Below are 7,375 nucleotides of genomic sequence, written 5' to 3'. Positions count from 1 at the left end.
TACAAGCAGTTATAAATCTACATAGATATCTATTTATGTATGTTTCTATAGACATCTGTACAGATATATAGACAAATCTATCTGTCTACCTACCTATCTACCTGTCTATCTGTCTATGTTATATAGATCTAGGTAGATAAATAGGTAGGTTTGTAGACCTATTTATCTATCCATCTTTCTAATCTATCTGTACCTATGTATAAACACATTTATATTTCAGCAAGTGCATATGAATTCGTGGGAAATATAAAGTACTTTAACGTTTCATTCTGAAACCAACCTTGAGAAATTTAGTTTATGTATGGGGAAGGGAAGTGAAAGGAGAGGTCATGTGAAACATCTACCTAACTTTTTTCTGTTAACCTCTTTTTGAGCAAAACAGAGACACAGTTTGTCCTTGCTTTGCAGGTTGTGAAATCCACAGCTCACAAGAAGTACAAGTCTGGAGGACATTCATGATTGAATTGGAAGAAAAGAGAAAAGGAAAAAAATAGAGCATCTGTTGAGTAACCATCTACCCTTGACAGCAAGTTCTGTCTTTTAATCTGCGAGTTATAAAGTCTAGCAGACCATGAGATACCTGTGGATGGACACTTAACAAGCGCTGTTAAGAGCTACCATCCTTGGGAATTCAAAAATTTTAGATCAAAGAACCATGGCTTTTGTCTAAACAAATGGAAAGAACATTTTATATTCTTAATGTAGGATAGAAACCTGTTTGAATAGTATATGTAAATAAGCTGCCAACCCAATAGAATATTGTTTTCTATTATAGATCAGGCTTTAGTGTTAGGCAAGTTGGCTGTTGGACACAATCCAAGGGAAGGTTGATAGTTACTGAGAGATAGAAAGCCCTTGTCATCTGGCTTCTTTCTCAGTCGCTCAGCAGGGACTCTGAGAACAACATTATTGTCACACAGGTCAGATGCCCATCAGTTGGAAGTGCTTTTTCTCTCATCTGATCTCCTAGCAATTTGTGCTCCTCTTTTGTACTTATAATCTAATTTATATCATATTTCTCTTTTAATTGATTTATCTATATTGTAAATCGATGTTAGATATCTTTATCTCATTGATTTGTCAGTTAAACAAGGGCAGACACCCTGTTTTACACTGTGTAATACCCTTCCTGGTGACGAATGCAGTGTATTGCTTTATTGATTTCTTGAGTATTCAGAAGGAGAAAATATCCAACAGTGGAGGAAAAGAAAAGCCTGTGATATTTACTACCCACGTGACTTTCCGCAAGGTATTTACCCTCTCCTGGTCTCACTTTTCTCACCTCACCTGGCCTACAATGATCCCTTCAAGCACCATCTAGGATCCTTTGATCATATAACCTGAGTTTGAATTCAGTTTTGCCACTGACAACTTGACCTTGGGTAAGACATTCATCACTGTGAGCTTCAATTTTCTCATCTCTAAAGTAAGAGTTTTGACCAATGACTTTTAAGGTCCTTTCCCAGAGTTTCATATATTTATACAGAGTATCAATTGGTTGCACAAAATCCTTATTTCTTCCTCAGCTAGCAGTTTGGGGGCTAAAACAACAGCTAGGTTTTATATAATGCTTTAGGATCCTCAAAATACTTTACCAATATTACCTCATTTAGTCCTCACAACAACTCTGAAATGTAAGTGCTATCAATGTCCCCATTTTAGGGAAGAAGAAACTGAGGTTGAAGGAGGTTAAGGAGCTGGTCCAGAGTCAAAACAGCTAGCAAGTATCTGATGGCCCATTAAATAGGGCCTAAGAGCCTAAGTCTTCTGGACCAACATTCAATCCATTGTGCCACCAGGTTGCCTCAAGTCAAGGCTGAAGTCAAGGTTGGTTGAAGATTTAGAATGTTTACAATTTTGTTTTGTTTTGTTTGAATTTGTGAATTTTCAATCTATTTTACTGATTGATCACTGTCAATGTTTATATTGATCATTATCAATGTTTATATTGTTGCAGTGCAAATGCTAAACAATGCCTTTGGGCAACTAATTATTCCAGGCTAAACTAGTTTATGCTGAACATGGGGAAGGATTAAGGAAAGCAAAGAAAAAAAAAAGATGAGAAGTGGGGAGAATTTTGAGTAAAAGGACAGAAGGCTGAGGAAGCTTAGAAGCCACAGAAGAGCAAAGGGGTAAGAAATACTAGAAGTTTTCATATTAAATGACATGCAAATTATATGCAAAACTGCATGAAAATCCAAATTATTGTATTTGAATCGACAGCTTGATCACCTTTTGGAAAAGGATTTTACTGCTGATTCCAGACTAATTTCTTAATATGCATTGAGAGATGATGGTGGGAGTGGGGGCAGGGGGAGGGGACATGAATGAAGGTTCTTTAGAAGCTAGGTTGTATAGCTAGCTGGAAGGGATTTGATTTAATTCAGTTTCAACAAACATTTATTATATTATCATATATTAACTGTTGTGGACTAACAATGCCTGGTATACAATATGTGTTTAATAAATGCTTGTTGACTTGACTTGATTAGCACCTACTATGTACCAGCCATTATTATGTTGTGAGTTGGGGATATAAAGACAAAAATGAAACTGTCCCTATCCTCAAGAAACTTTCATTCTACTGTTATGTTAGGGATCTTACAGTCTAATCCTTCTTCATTCTAAGAATGAAGAAGCCAGGGCCACAGAGACGATAGAACATGTCCAAGTTTACCTGCGGAATAACATGTAGAAATGGGATTTGAATGCACAACCTCTTATCCCAGCTACAGTGCTGTTTCCACCAAAGATCACTTTAAAAAATCAGATCCCTTGCTTATTTCATTGCCAAATGCAGGGTATTTTTCCTCTGTTGCAGAATAGAAGGTTAGTTGTATTCTACCCACACCCATATTCACAATGTCTCCTGGGTAGTGAAGGATTTTATAACTGGCAGAGAGTGTTATCAAATGTTTTCATCTTCTTCTGAAGCATTCAGCATTAACTGCCGTTGAAAGCAGAATCCCAGGCTGGATGGGCCATTGGCCTGTTCTGGTAGGAAAGTCCTTGGGTTTTAATGTTCATAGACTGTTTTAGATGGAAGCAGGGAAAAAAATCCATCTGAGGCAAACTTTATTATTGTGAGTAGCACTTAACTGATTAATCCAGTGTGTTGAATTTAGCATTTCATTTTCCAATGTAATTTAATTGCTAAAACATAAAACGTCGCAGCCCTGTAGGGGTACTGGAGTGCAAGCTTCCAGGTCACAGGCACATGCTTGGAACCTGTAATGTGCAAAAAGAATTTCAGAAAAGCTGCTTACCCAGCACTACCTTGAAGTCGGCTTCACAAATCTGGGCTCAGAGGTTGATTCACAGGTTGATTCAGAGTGACAGCCTTTATGCAGAAGCAGCCTATTTAGCTGTACTCAAGCTGCAACCTCAGGACTCCAAAACAACCAATCAATGCAGTGGAAGTAAGTCAGTGAAACTACCTGTTGTGACCAGTAACTGCTTGACTGAATTTTGTACTATTCTGACTCATTCTTCTTAGGCTCCAGCAGGAGATCTCTCCGGCTTGTCACTACTTTTCCCACCTAATTCATATTCATGGGCTAGTTTTGATCCTGTTATCACAAGAGAATGGCAGAGGATCATAGTATCATAGATCATAGCATCATAGGGGGAAGAAACCTCAAAATCCATCTGGTCCAGCCTTATCATTTTATAGATAAAGAACCTGAGGCCCAGTGATAAAAAGTGACTCATTCAATATTGTTGTTGTTGTTCAATGTCCAATTCTCTCTGACCCCATTTGGGGTTTTCTTGGCAAAGATACTGGAGTGGTTTGCATTTCCTTCTCCAGTTCATTTTTTACCGGTGAGGAACTGAGGCAAACAGGGGTAAGTGACTTCCCGAGGGTCACACAGCTAAATAAGTGTCTGAGGCTGGATTTGAACTCATGAAGATGAATTTTCCTGATTCCAAGCCCAGTGCTCTATTCTCTGGGTCCCCTAGCTACCTTTGCTCAAGGTCACCCCAGTGGTAAAAGTCAGAGGCAGGATGTAAGTGTGCTGAATTGCTAATGCTACACATCTGAGTATTTCCAAACACTGTCAGATTTTTCCAGGGCAGTACCATTCACAAGTCAGAAAATAAATCCATTGTCAGACCCTGTGTCCTGATTGGAGTTTCATAAATACAGTGAAAAGAAATATAGACTTAGATCCTGAAAGGAACTTAGAAGCCATCGAATCTAAATTCCTCATTTTATAGGCAAGGAAATGTTGGCTAGAGTGGTTAAATGACTTGTCTAGGGTTATACAGGTAAGTAGTTATCGGTAGAGCTGGGATTCGAATTCAGGGTCTATGGCTCCTTATCCAGTGATTTTTTCTACTAGAAACCGTGTGTGTGTGTGTGTGTGTGTGTGTGTGCCTGCGCATGCACACATACACGTGCATGTATATAAACCATATACATACACACATCTATACACACATACATATGTTTGTGTGTATATGCGTATATATGTATACATGCATACAGAAAGAGAAAGCTAGAAAATGTAAGTGAAGAGTTGAGGGGAACTGTATAGGGGTAGGGGAGGGGAAATGAATATCTAAATAATTCAAACTAAAAAAATCAAATATGGAATCTAGAATACTTTAAGGTCATACTGAATGGGCCAGATAATATCCTTACAATGGAAAAAATCACTAATTTCTTCATCTTACTTCATCTTGCACATGAGAAGACCCTATATGTGCTTAATAATTTTTTTTGACTTATAGAATTGAAGAGATCAGAAAAATTGACTGAAAAATGAATTTCTGTTCATTGAATTGTGTTTCTCCACTGACTTCCATCTTGAATTTGGTAATATATCATACAGGGTGGGATGGGGAGGAAGAAAGTCGGATCTCTGGGAATGTCTGTGCAAATGATAGGATTATGCTTTCTAGGAGTTGCAAGTTTTAATTTGTTATTCTGGATGAGTGGAAGTGGAACCCTGATTGAAATAGGGAAAGAGGTGGGTTTTAATTCAAGTTAATAAGTATTTTGTTAAGTGCCTACCACATGGTAGGCCCTATGCAAGTCACATTGGAGGCAAATTCAAAATGAAAACATTCCCTATTCCCAAGGAACAAAGCTAGGAAGCTCCTTTATATCTAACCTCCCCAACACTTAGCCTCATAGGTTTAAATCTGGGAGATTCCTCAAAGACTATTATGTCCAGGCCCCTCATCATACAGAAGAAGAAACTGAGGTCCATATACATTAAGTGACTTGCCCAAGAACCTACAGGTAGAAAACACCTCTTACATAGGCTTCTATCTCTCCTCTCATAACAGCCACTGTCCTCACGTAAGGCCTTATCACTTTATGCCTGGACTATGATAACGACTTCCTCTTTGATCTGCCTGCCTCAGGTTTCTCCTCAGCCTACCCTCATCGTCCATTCATTTGTCAAATTGATCTTCCTAAAGGTCCAGTCTGATCGTGTCACCCCACCTACCTACCAAGAGACTCTTTATTACATCACTCAGAACAGACTATCTCCTGCCTCTCTTTGTATCCCATGTTTAGCAAAGTACCTTGTACATACAACATTATGTGTACACCTTGCACACATAACATTTCTTGTTGACTCACTGGGAATTTGAATCTCCTCCTCAGGATCCAGAGGCAGTTCTCATTCTACTATACTCTCATGTGCTCCAATTTAAATGGTCCCCCAATCTGAGGATTACATTTTTGTGAAATAAATTAATGTCCCACTGGATCAGTTCGGTAACTTTGAAATTCCATATCAACTTTAATTGAAATGAGGGACCAAAATGATTTTACATTGTTTTTACATTGAACATAGATTCTTAGAGCAAAAGAGGACCTTAGAGAATGACTGGTCCATCCTACTTTTTTTTTTTCCACAGAACAAGAAACTAAAGCAAAGAAAGGTTGACTGGACTCATTTAAGGTCACAACTAATTAATGTCATAGCTGGATCTGGAGCCTGCTCCTTCCCAGTCTAGTGTTCATCCTTTACAGTGGGCTGCTGCACACCACACACCTCCCTGCCTCATGGCCTCATCAAAGCCCGCAAGCCCTTTGAGAGACCAGGGGCACAGTGTGATTCTGCTCTAACATTCTCTTCAGCAAAAGAAACTAATTTGAACTCATTCCAGAGTTTCTAAGTTCTAATTGACCCTGAAAGTAATCACTTGGCCTCTGTAGTCCCTTTTGATGGTAGCCATGGGGGAGATATGCAAATAGATGTATTTGCACAACATACACCATATTTCTGTTAATCCAAAGCTCCCAGTGCTATCATTTGCATTAAAATCTATTTTATGGACTTGAATATTTAGGACGGTTCTGCTTTTGTGTGTGTGTGTGTTTAAAAAAAACTTTCTGAACACAAACTGACAGCTTAGTATATTTGGTTTATAATCCAACTCCCATATGGCTCATGCTGTTTTAAAGGAGCTTGTACCAACCATCCTCAGACCACCAATCTGGCATTTCACTAGATAAGATATGCACTCTGAGTTTTGAATAAATTCTGATATTTGCCTAAGAATGCATTTGGCAGCATCTTTGGAAAATGTCATATTTCTGATATGGGTATAATATTCTGATCAGCATCAGGATATTCTCCCCAGCTCTCTGTGGATCTGTGTCTTGTCGTTAAATCTTTTTTGTTTTATGTAGCTGCATGGCAATTCGCCGATAAGTCCATTAGGACAGGCATCATGTCCATGTTGATTAACCTCTTATTAAGTGCCTAATATGAGGCTTTGCATATTGTGGATGCATCATATTAGTTGATGTTGACACATCGGAATCTGCAGCATAGAGCAAGCTGTTCTCTTAATCTGAGCAAGGGTAAGGGGGTAGCATTTGAACATATATGGCACCTGACCATGGACTTGGAAGCTGGATATTTTATTTGGAATAGGTTAAAAAGAAACTCTTCCCTTTACTTTCTACACCTTCCCCACAATAGTATTGAGTAACTATTTGATTTAAATACTGAATTGCTTTTGCCTTTTCCTCATATCCAAAACTTCAAAGAGATTAGACAGGATTTAATTTGGGAGGTGGGCACATTGCCCGTAAGTTTGCACATTTACTAGCTCACAACCTGAGATTCCAATTCTGCAGTGAGTGTGAATAAAGAGAGATAGGGGAACTGACCCTTTCAAAGTGCTGCATGCATCATGTGCTGTAAACTTTTGATAAGTTCAGCTATAATATCCAATTAATTTTCCAATATTCAAGGGTAGGCAAAGGTCCTGCTAATTCACCATGGACTAATCTCTTTTATATATTGTGCTCCTACATATTGACCTATGACAGTTACGTTATGGGTAAAGGCCATAAGTAACATTGCAGGTCTAGGTGTGACTGTATTATCGGTACATATAAAAA

The sequence above is a fragment of the Trichosurus vulpecula genome, chromosome 2, assembly GCF_011100635.1.
Source record: "Trichosurus vulpecula isolate mTriVul1 chromosome 2, mTriVul1.pri, whole genome shotgun sequence".
NCBI lineage: Eukaryota > Metazoa > Chordata > Mammalia > Diprotodontia > Phalangeridae > Trichosurus > Trichosurus vulpecula.
This window is presented reverse-complemented; position numbering follows the sequence as displayed.